Below are 21,171 nucleotides of genomic sequence, written 5' to 3'. Positions count from 1 at the left end.
CCAGAATTAGTTCCCTCTGCAGCGGAGTGTGCGCCGATATGAAACTTCTTCCTGGCTGATTAAAACTGTGTGCTGGACCGAGACTCTAACTCGGGGCCTTTGCCTTTCACGGGCGAGTGCTCCACTATTCGAGCTACCCAAACACGACTCATGCCCCGTCCACACAGCTTTACTTCTGCTGTACCTCGTCTCCTTCCTACAGCCGTTGTACCACATTCGAAATATACGGATGTATTTCAGGATTTCGGCGTTATGCAACTTCGCAGAAACATGGCTGAAGTTTACTGTATATTGTTATGAGTAAACCCTAGCACCGTTTCTGTCTCCATATAAAAAAGTATTAGGTAGTATTTTCATAATTTCTTGCACTATTAAAGTTGCTAGGTGTAGGACAAAAATACTAGTATCATACTGAAAATATCGGTAAGAAGCGATAGAATTCCTATAAATAACTTGAAGAAAATCATTTTGGGTACTAAGCCATGTCATTATAAAACAGTGAAACAACTAAAATAACGACATTTCGACCACCGTTTGAACGATCCTCTTCAGAGCGGATAAATGCCACAAAATTCAAATCAGCACCAGCGAAATGAAAGTTCGATTTGGAAACAATTTCTATTTCTTCTTTCTTATCCTCGATTAATTTCCCGAATATCTCGTTCGTTTCGTAAGTTGCTTTCTTTATACAAGGTGTTTCACATTTCTAGAGCTTGCAATTTTACCTACTAACTCATGTCTGCAAACGTCATCTAACGAGGCTATGGAGCATCAAGAAACAGGCGCCAGCTCCGGCAAATGTATGTAAATAGAGTGTGATGCCGTGATTATGTATAAGTTTGAGGTAATGGCAACAGTACTGGAAACGAATGAGTCGAAAGTTACAAGGGAAAATCGTTATCATACCTCTGACGGCGGAATGCAAGTTCTGGTACAGTTGTTGATAACTTTCAAAGGTGGTAGTACGGATCAAAGTAAGAAAAAATGTCCGTTAAACATGGGATGCAAAATGCATACATGAGGAGCTATGAGCACATGTTCAGTAGTGGAGATATGTTTTATGCCAGCGAAGATGAACAAGTCCTCACAGCTCTTAAGGTATGCATTTTACACCCCATGTGTACTGGAAATGGTTTTCTTCTTTCGGTCCATACTACCACCTCTGAAAGTTTCCTGCCCTACATTTTAGCTACAACAATACCGGTACATACTGTCACACATATCAGGGATGTCTTCTAATTTTTCATTATAGGGACAAAACCTCAAACTGATACATTTATCCATTATCATAGAAAATTGGTAATATCTTCATTGGATCTCCCTGTTTACATACATTTTACAGACTCCACAGCTTGTAACTTTGATACTCTGTAGCGTTGCTGGATGACGTTTCCAGATATCGATTCCTATGTAAAATTTCATCAGCTAGGTCCCCTCTACAGACTCGATGAGTGTGTAGCATGACGTGTGAAACATTCTGTATGTAAAGTGAATAACATGGAAGAAGGACCTAGAACCCCCCCCCCTCTCTCTCTCTCTCTCTCTCTCTCTCTCTCTCTCTCTCTCTCTCTCTCTCTCTCTCTCTCTCTTCTCAACTATCAAGTACCAGCTTCCTTATAAGTCTTCCAACTGCTGTCTGATTTCTGGCCGAGTTCTAGATAACATGCCGCTCATTGTGTTTTATCGCTGGTTGCATCTAAAATTCAAACTGTATATTCTGGTCAAAACTGTCAAAAGTTATTTTGTACATCTATTGATGTCATAAATATAGGTTGAATTTCTTCAACTTATCTCTAGCGGCTAGTGTATTCTCTCAAAATTAATTTCCCTGTAGCTCGTCTTCTCTAATGTGTTCCATTCCTGCGTAAATATTGCGGATCAGTATTTTCAGCCACGACGTATGAAAGTGATGGTTCAGTAGTATTCGCACTTATCACTATTTGCCTTATTCGGTATTGGTGTTATTTTTTTTAGTTTAGTCTGAAGATTTAGCAGTGACGTAAGCTAGCATAGATGTTGAGGAGTGAAGCAGCAAACGCCGACAGAGAGAGTCCTCGCTGGTGTTGATAGAGCCCTCCGGTGGCGAAGCCCTGCACTAGAGACAACTGAGTGTGTGAGGTACTAGCAGTGACACCTAGCAGCGAAGTGATGAACCGCAAAATGGCCGCGAAAACTGAGTGACTTAAATGTCTAGTTGCTGTTTATTTCTTCCTTTACACTATTATTACAAAACAGACTGTGGCATCACTGCTTTGTTTGTCTGTTACCGTATTTTTGTGTATTTCACACGTTACAAAATAATTTTGTTCTCGTAACATATAATGCAAACTACATATCCAGTGACATTAATGTACGCAGCATGTTACATTCATCATTCCCTCTTCGTAATTTAGTATTAATAAAAGTTTTGTCCACACTTTTAAAGATTAAAAATGGATATGAGGCTCGGAATTTAATAGCAAAAGAAACAACCATACTAGCTGACAGTCTCTCTCTCTCATTAACAAAAATACAAAATGTAGGTTCAATTTCCTCCGTGCAGTGAGGTGTCGGGGCTACTGTTGCATAATGGCGCGGTATTGCGGGTTAAAGAATTTTGAAGAGCAAGGGCAACTGTAAGTTTCTTGCAAGGAAACGTTAGTGATATAATTATACAACAATAATAGACGTTTGACATCCCTTTTCCTTATTTTACAGTTTCGCTCATTACTTATGGCAAACGCTTTGCCGAGAAGGTAACATTTTGCATCTTCGGCTATGGCCTTTACAATTTCTTTCATTCAACCAGACATAACCTGTAGAGGTAATAATATAATTTCTTTTCTATTCCACAAGATACTTTTACATAAAGTAGAGGCAGAGAGGTTGTCATGTAACTATTAATTTAAATATTATATGAAATATACGGAACTGTTAGTAAAATCGCCAAGAAATTCCACTTATTAATGTTAAGTGTTATCTGTTTGATTCAGCATTCAGCTCACATAAAACCACGAGAAATATAGTTTTTCATAGAAAAAAAAGAGTTAGTGACATGTGTCCCATAAAACATCTCATTTTGACGATAGAATAATTTGAGAAAAAAGAAGGCCTGTGTTCGTTTTGGAAAATGCAATTAGTGAAAACATGGTATTTTTAAAAGGTATTGTCAACTGTTACGAAACGATTTCTCATACAGAATTTATTTATCACATAGTCAATCATGATACTAAAAAGAACACATTGTTGGCTTGTGTGTTGCTATTGATATAATATTTTCCTTTTTTCTTATGACTGAAATAATTTATCCTGTTTTGTCACTGAGAATGTGCGAAGTACAACATGTAATATATATGTCAGTTTTTATAGCCAAATTTTTTTTCAAATACCGATATTTAAGTACAAGATAATGGAATATGTTTTGGTATTTATCTTAGCATCATTTAGTACACCAAGGAAAAGTTTTTTTTAGTAAGGATTTTATTTCATTGTTGTAGAAAGTACCTCGAAAATATATATAGATGTGGTCTGGTGAAGAAAGTGTGCGTATTAAAATTTAAAGTGTTTGCAGCAGCATAATCAGGTTTAGTTTGCAGTGTTGGAGTGAACTCAACGTGGGATCCGAAGCACGGACCCCACCGGGGTACCCGGCATGCGCCACATGCCAGGGCAGAGGTGGAGGCTAGTGTTCAGAAGTCTGAAAATTCCAGCGCCGGCCGGGGATAGAACCCCGGCCCGGCTGGGGCGAATAGCCCCAGGCGAGGCGCTGGAACGTTCCAGACCCCTTACCCCACTAGACCACCGAGGACCCCGGCCGTTTCCTTCTCTGGAGTCCAGCTAGTGGTCGTAGAGCTCTTCTTGCTGTCCTCCGTGTTTACACCGAGGCAGCAGTGGCGTGGTGTAACAGGAAGTGTTTACCTGCGTCCGCTGGATGTCCACTTAGTGTGCGGCTTATTTACCCGGCTGACGTTCGTGTCGCTATAATGTCCATAGTTGCGTCACAATTATTTGCAGGGACCAAAAATCTGCCTAAGCAGTTACACGCAGTCGCACCTCACTATTTGAACCTCTGTGATTCGTTCATGTTATCAATACCCATGTAAAAACTTCTGTTTATCGAAGAAACCTCCTGTGTGCAGTACATTCCATAAACGGAAGCGATTCGCATAACAGATAGCCCCGTAAACGTTTTGTAACGAAGTGTCGGCCGGTACGTAATACTCGATATCTGGAATGGTTTTATCCGTTATTAAGATAATCCTTTCACCCCTATACACTTCGAAAACTTTCCGTGTTTTCTCAATAACGCATAAGCACAGTACATAAATCCGTCGCGAAAATGACATCGAAGATGTACAAGTGTTCGAATGCCACAGAAAAGAAGTGGGTCCTTGAAGGTGTGGAACGGAGAGCAGAACTAAAATAAGATGTAACGTCGCTGTAGACACTCCAGAAGCAGGGAGATCAGTTTGATGACGTCTCATGAGGAGCGAGGAATAAATTCACTCTCAAATAACTACTGTACGAGATGACTCGCTGCCTCTTGAAGGGTGTCATGGGCTTCTGCGGCCGTGGACTCGGCGACCCGTGAGTCAACGCGGTGTTTCTGGCCACATACATTTTAGCTGCGGGTTCTCCGACCTGCAAAGGAAGTCGCGACAATGGGGAGGCTCTGCCTGTCCTTCTGTAATAAGAACGCCGCTCCACATTTTATCTAGGCTTAAGACTGTCTATGCACATAGTGCATAGCTGTGTTTTAAAAATAATTTTTTTTTACCTTTTCCATTCTAGAACATTACTTCCTGTCTTATTTTACGAACTTTTCGAAGGAATGACGTAAATCTTAAGCGTGTTAAATCCACCGAGTCATTATGTATTCTTAAAATATCTTTAAACTCTTTTTCAACACATATGTATCTTTTATCTCTTTCACTGACCACCGGATTATTTTTTTTTTAAATTTCAGGTATTGATTTTATTACCTTCTCCTTTAGCGTATTGATCAGAAATTGTAGGTTCAGATATATTTGTCTTATTGAGTATCGTTTGCTATGCCAAACTTCGACAGCATTCATGGTCTTTTGCATCGAATTGACGACGGTAGATAGCTGACCGAAATCACTTCGAAATAAATTCTCTGAACGCAGATAACTTTGATACAGTTGTATTAGGTATCGAGGTATTACCTAACGAAACTGAAGCCAAGTTAAGAGTGAATTTATTTCGAAACAATTTCTGTTGACTGTCTGTTTTCACCAATTCCACATTTCAAATGGTGTACTAGGATTTTGCATCTATGGACTGACCATATAGTCTACGAATTCATGATATTTTCGCCACTGGGCATTTGCTACGCTGTTACCTTCCATGCGTCATCAAGGCAGTCCGGTGGAAGATGTGCTCTGCAGCATACATTCGGCAAGACAATCGAACTACTTCTTCATCCCTGTATTTCTCCACTAATTCCAGTTCTTGTATGTCTTCCAGAGACATTGCTTGAAATGAAAATTACAACTGGAAATAGATGTCTAGGGTAACACTGTTTGCATAGCTTAATTTGCAGCCATTTCGAAGTAAACCAATGCAGTTTTAAATGACCACCCAGTTATGACATTACTCGGTCCAGAATAAAATATTTCACAATTATTTCGACTTTCCCCTGGTAGAAAAGCTAGTCTTCCGCGCTTCAGATATCAATATGCAATGCTCTACAGTTGCTCTGAAATGTCCCTCCATAAGAAGAGATTTATTTTCACACATTTTCTCCCCTTCTTCGCAACTGATCACCCGGATTCATTTGTTGGAAACAGGTTTACTATCAGTTTTCTAAAAAACTTTAGTCAGTTTCAAATTCTCTTCGCGCAGCTGAATCCCTGAACTAGTGCCATGGTTATAGGGCTTCTAGTAGCTTCCCTTACACAGTGCAGTGTTTCTCATAATTCGTCATACTTGCGACGTAATCTCGCAAATCTTGAAATTGCTCTTTGACTTTCGGGAAACAGGCATGTATCGGGAGACCAAACCTGCTACTTACCGTGACAGCGTGGGCGGTATTGCAGTTATTATCCATCTGGCAACTTGCGTTTTAGTGGTCTGTTGGCCACTGGTCAATCTCTTTCCATTGTAAATATAAATACGAATTGTCACCATATATCACCAGCATAACTCGGTCTGTTCTATTTGATGTAGTCAGTAACATTGTACATCTTTACTATGGATATCTGCAGCCCTCTGCTTTGTACCGCGTAACATAGCGGTGTGTGACGTGACTATGTTGGTGGGTGAGAAGGAGCTCACAAAACTAAAAGCACGAATTCGAAGACTTCGTCCGCATGTGGACACACTCTTCTTAAGCACGGCAGTGCCAAACTACACACGAGCGCTGCGACATCTGCAGCAAACCGACGTCCTTGGTTCACTGCCGTCGATCATCCTACACACAGTCTCCATTTTCGTCTTTGTGCAAAACTAAGAAAAACTTGTAGCACTTCAATTGTTTCAAGTGGTGCAAGCAGAGGTAAGGTTGTGGCTCTGTTAACATAGTCAAACAATATATTGTGACGGTATCAACAAAATAGTATCTAGTTGGGGAAATTGTTCTGGTTCCCGGGATGAGTGTGTTGAGAGATAAATTTATAGACGTGAAGAATACAGATGCAGAATGTTAATGAAATTTGTTTTATTTAAAAAGCGTTGCGAGTTTTCACATAAAACATCTGTCGACATTACATTTCAGTGCGTCCTCGTACGGTGGATGTCTGAGAAAATACGTACATTGATCAAAATAAGTGGTGACATGAGTGCTGTTAACAGCACTACGTTTAAAACATTTTAACTGTATGGCAATTGCAGATTAATTTTATTTGCAGCTAGCGCGATTATATGAGTGGAGGAGTATTAAATTTAATGGTGAGCATTTATGTAAGTTTTAAGCATTGTCTGTATTGCCTCGTCCTCCAATAACGCTGCCGATCGGTAGCATGACCTGTTGTCCGTCCATGGTTTTTCAGAACATCGATTCAGTGCTGAACCGAAGCTGCTGGCTTGAGTTATTAAGCCAGGATAATCCTGTGCGTCGTGGGTCACGCATGCCATTAATCTTTATAAAAAAAAAAAAATGGTTCGAGTGGCTCTGAGCACAACGGGACTTAACATCTGAGGTGATCAGTCCCCTCGAACTTAGAACTACTTAAACCTAACTAACCTAAGGACATCACACACCTATGCCCGGGGCAGGATTCGAACCTGCGACCATAGCGGTCGCGCGTTTCCAGACTGAAGTGCCTAGAACCGCTCGTCCACACTGGCCGGCCATTAATGTTTCCTTGAATTATTAATTTCTACAGGTTTTATTTATTGTTGCGGAATTGCGCTACCAAAATAATGGCGCTTTGCTCTTTGGATGCTGTTGAGAATTTCTGCGTCTTCGTACCGCCATATTTTTGACTATATCTGTCGGTGGTATCCTTAATATTTTTCGATACGACCCCTTTCCAAATGCCTCAAGTTTTTTGCCTCATACAGTCCATGACTCAGCTCCATAGAGTAGGATACCGAACGTGTAACATCGAAGTAGTCGAGTAGATGTGTGTGCTGGCGAACAGACGTGCCACTTTAGTGTAGCTGACCGCCCAGGCGAACAAAGGGCTGCCACTAATGTTTCCTCAACAACGTATGGGCTTCCGCAGTAGGCACATGGTCCCTGCCCCATGCTAACTGCTCTTCATGAGCGTCGAAAGCTTGCATTTGCACGCCGGTACCACAACTGAAAGTCCACTGAGTGCTACAGGTGGCCTCTCCATATTAATCACATTTTATGCTCCATCGGACAGATTTCCATCGGCGTGTAACGTCTGAAAGCAAACGCCCTGCAACCCTGAGAGACCGTTATGGTGTGGGCAATGTTTTCGCGGCGCTCCCCGGGTGATCTCGTTATTCTGAAAGGCACAATGGATCAACCCTAGTACGCACCTATCCCTGGGGACCCTATCCACCAGTAGATGCACGTGTAACATAGCTCGCAGTGTATGTGCGTGGTTCTGAAAGCTCTAGGATGAATTTACCGTACTGCCCTCACCGCCAAATTTTCCGCCTTTAAACCCAATCGAGAATCTGAGAGGTCACCTCGATCGAGTAGTTTGTGCCACGGATCCTCAATCGATAAAATTCTAACGCAGCTGGACAGGTAGTGGAGTCGGAATGGCTTCTTATCCCTGTCATTGCCTCATTCACTCTATTCCTGTACGTCTCATGCTGCAAAGTGCGTTTATTCGGGATTTTAACTCATGGTCAGATTACTGCGACTGGACAGTGTAATAATACTAATAACTTTGGCGTATTTCAGTGCCCTCGTTTAAGTCTTTCAATTGGACGGCACTTTGGCGACTTGCTTATCATTAACGTACACCAGTTGTCGAACCGGGGAAAGGGAATCGGCAGTTTAGCGTGGAATCCGCACCACATGTTGTTTCTACCGACTCCTCATATCATTGAGAGGTGAAGGCTGGATTAAAAGCAGACTGAAAAATTTATTGGTTCATCTGGGATTCGATCCCGCGATTCTCGATTTGCAGGCACGCGCTGTGCCGGTAGACCACCAGGTCCAACAGTTACGAGACGGTAATCGAACTGTATTTCGTCGTATTTTATATCAAGTAAATGTGCTGTGGTGCAAGCCAAAGTAAATTCACGCTAAGGGCATCAGTTCCGAACCCAGAAAAATGTGCAGCCAGGGCAGTATTGTAAGTAAAAATCAAGCTCTTCCATCTTTCTTACCGAATTGCTATACATCTAGAAAACAAACCAAAATTGTGAAAACATTTCATACAAGATTACTGAAAAATTTTTATGAGTAAAAATAAACGTTTATAGTAATATACATGGAGGTGGATGAAAAGTAGTGGCACTTCGGTTATAATTCATGTCAGACTTCACTGACTAAAATTCACTTTATTACATTTCCGTCTCGCGTCTCTATCATTTTCCACACCCACATGAAAGATGTCATACACTATCAGTGCATCCATCTGTGATGATGTCTCGCTAGAACCGCCATATGGTGTCTTATCATTTGGTGTAAGGCGTGCCACGAAATACTTCGTTCATTTGGGCGATCAAGCCATAATTGGAGTGACTCTGCCGGATGAATACGGTGGATGTCCCAGTATGTCCCGCTGCCACGTACTCGGTGCTCCTGCACAGGGCTCGTCGTTTGGCGTCGTGCACTGTCGTGAAAGTTGGTGGAATGCAGCGCTGGAAGGAAAGATTGTTGCGCGCTCCGACCACGTGCCCTTCCAGTCTTGACCCAAGCACGTTTTTCGTGTTTCCCAAACATGCTATTAAGGCAGTTGAGCTAGCCTCTCCAACTTTGAAGTAGTACACACAGCAACTTACTCAAACACGACCTATGCCGCTTACTTTACTACTTCAGCCCACCATCTATCAGCAACAGAAAGCGTGCGTACCAAATGACTCTCATCCTTCATATTACGGCACTGTGCTACTATTTTTTATCCAACACATGCAAAGACACATGTGTGAATACTTGTCATCTCCCGTCTTGGTGGTGGCCTAATTATTGGGAGGTTTTAAAGTGCGCTATCGACATCGGGTGTATGAAAAACAATAATACACTCTGGCCCGTCTATATTTCTGAAACTAAGAAACATATACAAATAATTTTGATTTTCATGAACAGAAACTGAAAAAGTTTTTTCATCCTTTTCATTGGTGTTCAATATGCATCCTTGAGATGCACGGAATGTGTCAATGCGGTGTTCAAATTGTACCAACACTGTAGCAAGCTTGTCTGGAGTAACAGTTAACACAGGTGCTGTTCTCCGATGTCTCAGTTCCTTTATTGCTGTTGGTTCTGGAGATAACGTAGGTACATAAAGAGTCTGTTACAAAACCGTACATATATAATCACATATAGTCGGGTACGGTGACCTTGGAGGCCAGTAATCTAAGGCTGAGTGACTGACCCATCGTTCAGAAATTGTTTGATTTAGAAATTCCCACACTTCCAGATGCCACTCTCGCGGTGCCCCATCCCATTGGTAAATAAAGTCGTTCGAATCAAACTGTGGGAAAAGAAAGTTTTCAAGCATATCGAGATATATGCTTCCTGTAACCGTGTTTTCGGCAAAGAAAAATGAATCATACACCTTTTCCCTCTAAACTGCACAAAACACATTAAATTTAGGAGAGTCTATTTTATGTTGTACAACTTCATGTGGTTGTCCCGTACTTCATATTGTCACATTATGGCAGTTCACCACTCCGTATAAATGGAATGTTGCCTCGTCACTAAACACTTACTGTTGGAGAAAATAGCCATCCTCCACCTAGCCAAGAGTGAAATTACGGAACTTCACACGATGTTATCACCATCACGAAGAGCTCGCAGTAGCTGACTTTAATATTATCTGATGCATAAACGTCGACGCATAGACGCCAGACGGACATCGGGGGCGTGCTGAGCTGTCGAGCTGCACGGCGAACGGATTTCTGCGGACCCCTCGTGAAACTGTGGCGGATGCGTTCAACGTCTGTGTCAGGCACTCGGGGACGGCCCGGCGATTTGCCTTTCCGCAAACATTCTGTTTCTCTTAATCGTTGATGCCATCGTCTAATGCTCTGTGCTGTAGGAGGATCCGCACAGCACCTTGTACGAAAGTCACGCCGAACACTTATTACTGCCCACACTGCTCAAAATGCAGAACGCAAAACGCGTTCTGTCGTCGCGACACCAGTTTTACTAGGACTGAAATGGGCGGACAGTGCTGCTGCCATGCGGTAACCATGTGAAGCCCGAGGGTTTGCTCTTTCCAGCAGTACGCCATTCACGCACATATGTCGAATTACATAATAGTTACTTTTTTTTAAAATCGGTTGACTCTTTTTGATACACCCTGTATATTTACACTCTAAACCGTACCACCAAGAAATTACCCCAGTGTGAATAAAATCGGTAGATGTGATGTACGTGTAGAGGCAAACTAATGATAACCCTTCCAGGAAAATTGGGTGATTCATTCAGGAGAAAGTCATAGCACGTTGGTCCATCTCTGGCCCTTAAGCAATCAGCTATTCGGCTTGATCTTGATTGATAAAGTTGGTGGATGTCCTCCTGACGGATGTCGTACCATGTTCATTTCAATTGATTCGTTACATCGACAAAATCCAGACGTGGTTGTAAGGAGTTGCCCGCATTGCTCCAAAATTGGGGAGAGAGGCGGCGATCTTGCTGGCCAGTTTATTGCCTGGTACGTACACACAGATGAAACTCTCAACATGTGTGGTGCATAAAATATCGTCGACACTGAAAGCGTTCCCAGCAGAGGTTAACCCCTCGTAATGACAAAAAGTGGTCATACCGCATATTGAAGTCCACTACTAGCTGTCTGGATACTTTTGATCGGATAGTGTATTTCAGAATGTTAGCAGTGGCCAGAAGTTGGGATATTTGGCTTTCCGCTTAAGGCTGCTGCGGGTCAAGATACCTCTAAAAATATACACATCTGGCAGCATTAGAGGAAAATATCCATCAAAGTAGCTGTGTTGCGCTCTCTACCTACATTTGTTCTCGTGGGCGTCAGAGCCGCCGTAGGCAAAACGCCCCCTGGGTTTTATACTGCGGAAACGGTAGTCGCGCCTGATGAGCTCTCAGAAATTATGAAATGTTTTCGCAGATTTCAATTATCGTGGGACAACAACTGTACAATATACCATAAACATGCAGGATGTTCCGACATCCCTGTTACAGACTTGTCGTGTAAAGGGGGACCGAGTACATACTACTCGTATTCTGTATTCTAGCCCATCTGCTGCAACGCACTGTTTCCTCGCTACAGCCATCGGAAAACACATTGGTAACGCGACCACTTGTACAAGTAAGTGATTAGGTGTGACCCAGTACAACAAAAGTGCCACAGTTCCACTCATTAAAAGGAAACTTGATAAGTTTTCAGAAACACTGTTCTTTAAAATACGGACTTTTACAACTCGGGTGCGCTGCGTCTCTTTGAAGCACTGCAGTCACCCCTGCTGACGGTGAACGCACTCTTTTCTCAAAGTCGTTGCGCAGTTGTGGCGAAAAGCGTATGCTATGAAGTCGGACGCTGCGGAGAACGAACTTGATAAAGGCGACGAGCTTCGTCATACAGAAGGATCATGTCGGTGTATCCGGCAAAAGTGCTCTCTGCAATGTTGCTCTAATACTGAGAGACACGTGAGTGACGGACGAGCCATGTCAGAGTGGCAGGACAGACGGTGAATGACATCCGACGTAAGCTCCTCCCCCCACCCCCACCCCCTCCGCCTCCCACGATGACTACCCTGCTGCATACCCACCTAGCTAGCATGTATTCAAACGACTGTAGCACGGAGAGTATACGTTTCCGTACGTGTGTCCAATTTAAAAATATTGTCGTTTAGTTCCTTCTAAAAGTGCTAGAATTTCGGAAAACTCGGTATCTGTCCAGTAAACTGTATAGCTGGTGTCGTACGACATTCGAAATATCCGATTATATTTCAGGATTTCGGTGTTATGGCACTTTGCAGAAACATTACTGAATTTTCCTGTATATTGTTATCATTAAAGCCAAGTACCATTTCTGTCTCCATACCATAAAGCATAAGTACCATTTATATCGTTTGAAGCACTAATTCAGTTGAGGTTTTAGGAAAAAATAATTCTATCGTTCTGAAAATATCGGAGAGAAGGGATATAGTTCCTACAACAAACTTGAAGATAATCATTTTGGGTACTAGGCCATGCCATGATAAACACTGAAAAACCAAACTACCGACATTTCGACCATCTTTTCAGCGATCCTCTTCAGGGCGAATAAATGCCAGGAAATTTCAAATCAGAGCACACTCCACTGCAAAGTGAGAGTTCAATTTGGGAACAACTTCTATTTCTTCTTCTTCACGTTTCATTACTTTCGAGAATTCCTCATCCTTTTTGTTTGTTGCTGTCTTTATAAAGGTGTTTTACAAATCATGTCACACATTTTTTGAGCTTGCAGTTTTACGTAGAAACTCATGCCTGCAAACGTCACGCAACGACGCCGTGGAGCATCAAAGTTACAGGCGCCAGCTCCGGTAAATGTATGTATATACAGGATGATCCGTGATTGTGTTACAAATTTTCTAGGATGATGGAAATAGACAAATGTATCGATTTGAGGTAAGAGCCCCTGTACCGAAAGTTGTAAGTGAAAATCGTTATCCTACTTCTGACAGTGGAATACAAGTGCTGGTACTGTTGTTGCTAGGACTGTAGGGTAGGCAACTTTCAGATGCGGCAGTATAGACCACAACAAGAAAAAATGTGCAGTAAACATGGACTCTAAACTGCATGCTCCTGGAGCTATAAGCACTTGTTCAACAGTGGAGATGGGTGTGAAGATGAACAAGTGCTCATGGTTCATGATGTATGCATTTTACAGCCTATGTGTACTGCACATTGTTTGCTTCTTCCGTTCCGTACCACCAACTCTGAAAGTTTCCTGTCCTACATCTTAGCAACAACGATAACGGTACATACTGTCAGAGGTAACAGAAAAGTTTTCTGTTATAATTTTCCGGTACAAGGACAAAATCTCAAATTTATACATTTATCCCTCTGCATCATCTTAGAAAGTTTGTAACATCTTGGTGGGATCCCTCTATTTTTGTAGGCGCCGATGCCTATAACTTTGACGGTCTGTAGTGTCGCTAGATGACGTTTTCAGAAGTAGATTCCTATGGTAGACTTGATCAGTTAATTCCCCTCTACAGCCCCTAGTAATGTAAAGAATGACTTGTGAAACACCCTGTATATAGAATGAATAACATCAGGGAATGGACTAGAACGGTGTCTCACTCACTTGTCACGTATTTACTTTCTTTTATGTCGTTCAACTAGTACAGCTGCTGTCTTATTTCTGGTGGCGTTCTAAGTAACGTTTCGCTCGCTATATTTTATTCCTGGTTGCATCTTAAATTCAAACTGTATATTCTGGTCAACATTGTCAAAAGCTTTTTCTGTAACTAAAGATGTTATAAATATGGGTTCTGTTAACTCCAAATGGATTTTCCTCTAGATCAGCTTCTGTAAGGTGCTCGATTCCTCTGTAAATAGTTTGTATCAGTATTTTCAGCTACGAGTTATCATAGTGGTGGTTTGACAATATTCTCACTGACCCCGATTTGCCTTATTTGGCATTGGTGCTATTACGCTTCTCGTTTAGTGTAAGGATTTAGCGGTTATTTCTGCTGGCGTAGACGTTCAGGAGTGAAGCAGCAAATCCCGGCAGAGTGAGTCGTCACCAGCTGCGCTAGAGCCCTCTGGTAGCGAAGCCCTGCGCTACAGACAACTGACTGTGAGGGACCAGTAGCGACACCTAGCAGCGATGTGGTGAACAGGAAAATAGTATTGCTAAAAGTTTTATCCACGCCTTTTAGCACTTAGAGTGGAGATATGGCACGGAATTTAATAGCAAAAGAAAACAGCCATAGTAGCAGTCTCTCTCTTGCAATGCAACGTCAATGATACAATAGTACAACAATAATAGACCAACTGAATCTGTACTGGTAGTAATATAATTTCTTTTCTGACGTGCAAGATACTTTCATATAAAGCTGAGCCTGAGAGGCTGTCATGTAATACCAACAGAAATATTATATGAAACATGTAGACCTGTCAATAAAGCCGTCAAGAAATTCGTTTTTTTTAAATTGTATCTGTTTAATTTAGCATTCAGCTCACATAAACCAGGAGAATTATCCTCTTTCATACAAAGAAAGAGTTTATCCCATTAGTGACCTGTGTCACATCATAATCTCATTTTGACACTTGAATAACTCGAAGAGAGAGAAAAAAAAAAGAGCCTGTGTTCGTTTTGAAAATACACTTAGTGACAATTAGTCTGGTGAAGCAAGTGTGCGTATTAAAATTTAAAATAAGTGATTGCAAAAAGCATAATGAGGTATATTTTGTAGTGTGGGAGTGAGCTCGACGTGGGATCCGAAGCACGGACCCCACGGGGGTGCCCGGCATGCGCCACATGGCATGGCAGGGCAGAAGTGGAGGTTAGTGTTCGGAAGTCTGAAAATTCCACCGCCGGCCGGGGATTGAACCCTGGCCTGGCTGGGGCGAATAGCCCCAGCCCAGCCGCTGGAACGTTCCAGACCCCTTACCACGAGACCACCGGGGACCCCGGCCATTTCCTGCTCTGTACTCGGTCTGGTGGTCGTGTCACAGTACAGCACTTCCTGTTGTCGGCTGTGTTTACATCAGACGCTGAGTGGCGTAGTGTAACCGGCAACATTAGAACGCTGTGAGGGGGAAGTGTTTACCTCCGACTGGTAGCTGTTCTCCTAACCCAGCTGAAGTAACTTTACAGTTATCAAACACATTTGAAATCAGCCTCTGCGACTGTATGCAGTCGACGCTTGTTAATCGTTTGTTTCAACCTGATCCCAAATGCCTCTAGGAAACCAAAGAAACTTCTTCACTAATTTAGGCGAGCGTCATAGCAGAACGACCCACAAACATTCTATAATTACAATTCAGCGCCTAGCTTACACCGGATAATTCTATTTGTTTCATCACTTGTTTTAACAATGCACGAAATACCAAAGCATATTAATCAGTTGCAAATAAATTTCTATGTGTGCAGTTCAGGCCCGCACCGTAGATTTTTCGTGAAAACGTCGAGATAAAATCGTAACAGGTGTTACATATTAAATTACATATTGATAATTAATATCTGCAATACAGTGGTCACACGGTTACTCACAGTGGTCCCACTTGGAGTGGCCGGTGTACGATATAGCCCTTGAGTACGATATCGGGTTGCGCCGTTGCTTCCCTTTTTCCGACTCTGCGGGAGCTGTCGCATTTGCTCAGCGCTTTTTAGGCTTCTGGGAGGGCTTTTCTCACGTTTTCTGTAATTTAGAGCATATTTACAACTCCTATGAGACGAACTCTTCCTTTGTGTCGTAGGTTTAAACTCAATATAGATTTTCGTTTATATCCCGCTAGTATTTTTATTTTCTATGAATCCTAGCGCAGCTCCCTAAGCTGTTCATCGCAATGACACCCAAATCAGAATCCTAGCTTACAGCTACACCAGTTTATAACTTTACACAAAGCTGATTTGTAACAATGACGCGCATTTGCCTACACTGGCACGCTGACAACACAGGCAATAAACGACAACCACGTACAGACGGCGTGGACTTAACCTTTGTTTGCGCACTGTCGGTCTCGTTGTTATTAGTGATTCAAATCTGACGCCACTTTGCCACAGAAGAAACTTCGACAAAGGAGAAAGTTGGCGTTTTCACGTCAGAATAACATCCAGGAAGTTTTCGACTTTCGTAAAACAGAAACGAGTTTCGACGCTGTGAAATGCAATAAGAAGTAGCAGGTAACGAATTGTTTCGGGATTCCAGCATCCATGCTGCAAACAATGATCGAGCGGAAAGATAATGTTGCTGATAAGTATTAAAAGGCGAAAGCAAGCAGACCGGCGAGGCGAGTCGCGCATCTTGCTGAAAGTTTATGGAATTGGCTTGCTCAATGCAGGGTACAAAAGGTATTTGTCAGAGATTATAGCTTAACGGAGCGCTCAATCATTAACGGTTAGTCTGGGAACCGAAGTCTCAGATACAAATAAGGAGTGACACGCCAACTCCAAAGGCATAAGGGCGTTTATAAAAAATTTACTTCATAAAATTCATCCATTCCTGAGTTTATTCAGCATTGAAAAATGAATGAAGCTGAATTTACGTATTTTCGAACATTTGTGTGTGCCTTCCGTTTCAAATACAAAAGCTAATAACATGTAAGAAAACTGGGAATACAAAAGAAAAAAAGTCGAAATTTTATTTAGATTTTCCCTGATTTCATCTAGAATAAAGTGGAGTTAAATAGAATTAATTATTCGAACTTTTTCTCTTAATTATTCGAACTTTTTCATAGTTCCTTTGAACTTCGAATTATGCATACTTGATTGTAACGGTCCCTTGAGCTTCGAATTTTCTAGAGTCTGCAGTAATGTCTAAAAAGTAAAAACAAATCTTCTCGTGCTATTTCCACGTTTCAGTGGATGCTGATTTGGTTGTCCTTTTCAGTATATTTGTATGATTATAGAGTCCTAATCAACGTACGCAACGCTGTTACGGTATAAACGTACGTTTATTTTTACCAAAGTTGCGTAAGAATGCGCTTCTGCCATGCATCCCCACTCCCTAAATGCGCCATCAGGCAAATGAAACTGAATACTCTTTCCTTTGTTTTTCACCCTTCATCGATGGAAGTGATAATGACTTGGTAGCAGAGACCTGTTTAGCTTGAGTGAGTGCTTAAACGAAAGGCATGGACGAATAAAAATACAAAACAGATATATACGTAACGTCACGTAACCATGAAGAAAAGCACACTTAGTTTAGTTTACCATATCAGTTTATTCTTTTAAAACATCGTAAGTGGAATTTACAATTTTGGTCGCTTTCAACATCTAGGAACGTTCTTTATAATAGATAAGTTTCTGATATTTACTTACAGCATTCTTGTGTCTTTTCCCCTTGCATTGGGAATTGTCTTCTCAGACTGCAGATTTCTGAGCAGCACTGATGCCATTAGCCTAAATTTATGTTGGTCTACAGCGCTGAGGTTGAACCTCACCTGTGGTCGACTGAGGGACCACTCCAAAGTGTGGCAGGCAGCCAAAGGCTTTGCGAGGGGCCGATCGTAGGGCGTCCAGAGGAAGCCTCTTGGAACGCAAATTCTGGGCGTTCACAGAAGGTCAGTTTGCCGGTAGTTCGGAACTCCAATAATAGGCGCGTAATTGGGCCCCCTTAGTAACATGGCTCCCAAGGAGGGGAAGGACGGCAGTGTGCACAAGGTGGGGGAGTCACTCTTGATTGCTTCCGGATGCCATGAAGAGTACAGGGTGCACCCAACTGCAGGTGGTGGCCCAACTCGATGCCAATGGCGTATGTCGCTTTGGATTGGAGGAGATTCTCTCTGGTTTTGGTTAGCGGATATGGTAAAGACTGCCAGTCTTGCTTGCGAGATTAAGGCGGAGCTCACCATCTGCACCACCATCGACAGAACCGACTGTGGAACTTCGGTGCAGAGCCGAGTGGAAGGTATGAATCATAGGCTCAGGCGGTTATGTGACTGCGTAGGCCTCAGATTCCTTGACTTGAGCCACAGGGTGGTAGGTTTCCGGATTCCGCTTAATAGGTGAGGAGTCCACTACACGGGTAGCGGGGGTGCATTTTTAGGTTAGAGGGTCTCAGGAAACCATAGCAATGGCTCCCGTCTAAAAGGGGTCAGGGAACACACAGTAAGGTGGTTGTAGAAACGATCGGTGTTGTAAATTATCTTAGCTGTGTTGGGAAAGAACCAGATCTCCAGGCCATAATAGAAAGCACTGAAGCTCAAACAGTTATAGGTACGGAAAGTTGGCTAAAGCCGGAAATAAGTTAAGCCAAAATTTTTTTCAAACGACCTAACAACGTTCAGAAGGGATAGATTAAACATAGTTGGTGCTGGAGTATTTATTGTTGTCAGAAGTAGTTTACCTTGTAGTGAAACTGAAGTAGATAGTTCCTGCGTAATAGTATGGGTAGAGGCTATACTCTTCTATCGGATTAAACTGGATCGTTTTACCGGCCCCCGACTGAGAGGATATAGTTGCTGAACAGTTCAAAGAAAACGTGAGTCTCATTTCAAATAGGTAGCCCACTCACACAATTATAGTCGGTGGTTATTTCAATCTACCCTCGATATGCTGGAAAATTTATGCGTTTAAAGCCGGCGGCAGGCATAAAACGTCATCTGTAATTGTACTGAATGCTCTTAAAAAATTATTTTGAACAATTAGTTCGTGAGCCCACTCGAAGCATAAATGGTTACGAAAGCGTACTTGACCTCTTAGCAGCAAATATTCCTGGATGAATATGTAGTATCATGACGAATACAGGGATTGGCGACCACAAGGCAGTTGCTGCTACACTGAAAACTGTAACGCCTACAACCACCTAAAAGAAACTCAAAATACATCTATTTAAAAAAAGCTAATAACGCTCTTAACGCTTTTTAAAGAGACAGCCTCCACTCCTTCCGATTTGATCATGTAAGCGTAGAAAAGATGTGGAATGATTTCAGATATATATATATAGCACATAAATTAATATGTGATATACTGATCCCCCATGGACGAAACGGGACAAATCGCTGTTGCAGAAGCAACGAAAAGGCATGCCAAATCTGAAAGAATCCAAAATCCGCAAGACTGGCGAAGTTCTAAATATAGCAGCTACTTCAGTGCGAGATGCTCTTAATAATTTCTGCAACAAAACTCTGTTTCGAAATCTGGCGAAAAACCCGAAAAGATTCTGGTCATACATAAAGTACACCGGTGTCAAGATGCAGTCAGTACCTTCACTGCGCGAAAATAACGGTGAAGTCACTGATGACAGTGCCACTAAAGTAGAGTTAAGAAACATGGTTTTCCGAAACTCCTTCATCAAGGAATACGAAGCAAGTATTCCCGAAGTGCAGTCAACAGAAAGTGCCAAGATGAGTAGCATTGAAGTAAATATCCTCGGTGTAGCAAAGTAGCTTAAATCACTTGATAAAGGCAAGGCTTCCGGTTCAGATTAGATACCAGTCAGGTTCCTCTGAATGTGCTGATACAAGAGCTCCATATTTAGCAATTATATACAACCGCTCACAGAAAGATCCGTACCTAAAGACTGGAAAATTGCTCAGGTCACAACAATTTCTTAAAGTACTGCCTTTTGTGAAGTTTAACAAAACTCTTAGCAAGTGTACTTGTTATACAAATGGGTACAGCAAAGGCTTCCGGTCGTAAAAGAATTTCAGCGTTAAACTGGAAATAGTTATAGGAGAATATCAGAAGTAATAACCTATTGACATCTTTAATTTCTTGTACATTAGGTTTTTGTGTTGGAGAAGATTCTCTCTGGGTTTGTAGCGGTGGACACCAATTGCCGGCTGCGACTGGAAGCACACTTACACTCGAGTGGCCGCACGAGTCACGGTGGATGCAGCAGCAGTGACCCTGTCGCGGTTGTATGCACCACCTGCTATAGTGTCTCGTGTGCACGAAGGACCTCTGCGGACCGAGCTGCAACTTTCTTAGCTCGCTGGACTGTGCAGTTAATGATTTACAGGGGCTGTGCTCCATTCAGCCCGCCTGGCAGAGGTGTGTTGCAGGGTGGCGTCAGCGCCTGACGGCTTCCGCGACTGGAAAAATGTACTGGCGGTAAAAAAAGTCACAGCAACTTTCGATTTCTGACAAAGGCTGCAGCCAAAAATTTAGTTATAGAGTGTGATGGTCTTTTCTATGTGCCTGAGCGATCATCCTTACGGTGAGTTGCTGACTACTCTCAGAGTATTTGCTCCAGTTACCTGTTGCGTGTGTGATCACCGCGGTCTCATTTCATCGACGTGGTGTTTGTGCACGTGAATAGCTGGCCACATGAATGCACTTTCGTGGCGGGATAAAATTGCAGGCATCTGTAACGGATCGGGCCTGCCCATCCAAAGCCAATAGTTTGCCACTAATGTGCGGGCTCTGTCCTCTGACTTGGCCTGTGTGTGGCGTAGTACCACGGACCTAGGACTGTGGTGCCCCTCCTCGGCCCCAGGCGATGTGTTTCGGGAACCGTGACTGTCTCACAGCAAGTACATTGTACAGTGCGGCGTTTGATACAAATTTTATTTATTATAGTATCTTTTGGCACTTCGAAAGTAGTTTATATATTTGAAAGAATGGACGATAAGAAAAAAAAAAAATTGTGGCAATCGCAGGCAGTTTGTACACTATGACGTCAAGTATTTCTTGAAAGAAAAAAAATCACACAATACCTGTAGATAATAGACATAACGCATACCATCACTGCTTTCAGGAATGTGTCTCGCAACTCCAAGAAAATGCATATTTTTGTCACCAAATGGGTTTCGCTTTATGAAAATAAAATCAGTGATCTTAATGAAACATGTCTGCCACTGGGCTTCCTTTCTCCATCTACAAGCAGTTCATTACACAACATTTTGATGTTAAGTACTTACGATTTTTGTTCAGACGTTTAGAAATACAGGAGTCATTACTTTTTTTTACGTCTTAGGTCTGCACTTAGACTTGATACCTCAAGATT

The sequence above is a fragment of the Schistocerca gregaria genome, chromosome 3 (assembly GCF_023897955.1).
Source record: "Schistocerca gregaria isolate iqSchGreg1 chromosome 3, iqSchGreg1.2, whole genome shotgun sequence".
Taxonomy (NCBI): Eukaryota; Metazoa; Arthropoda; class Insecta; order Orthoptera; family Acrididae; genus Schistocerca; species Schistocerca gregaria.
This window is presented reverse-complemented; position numbering follows the sequence as displayed.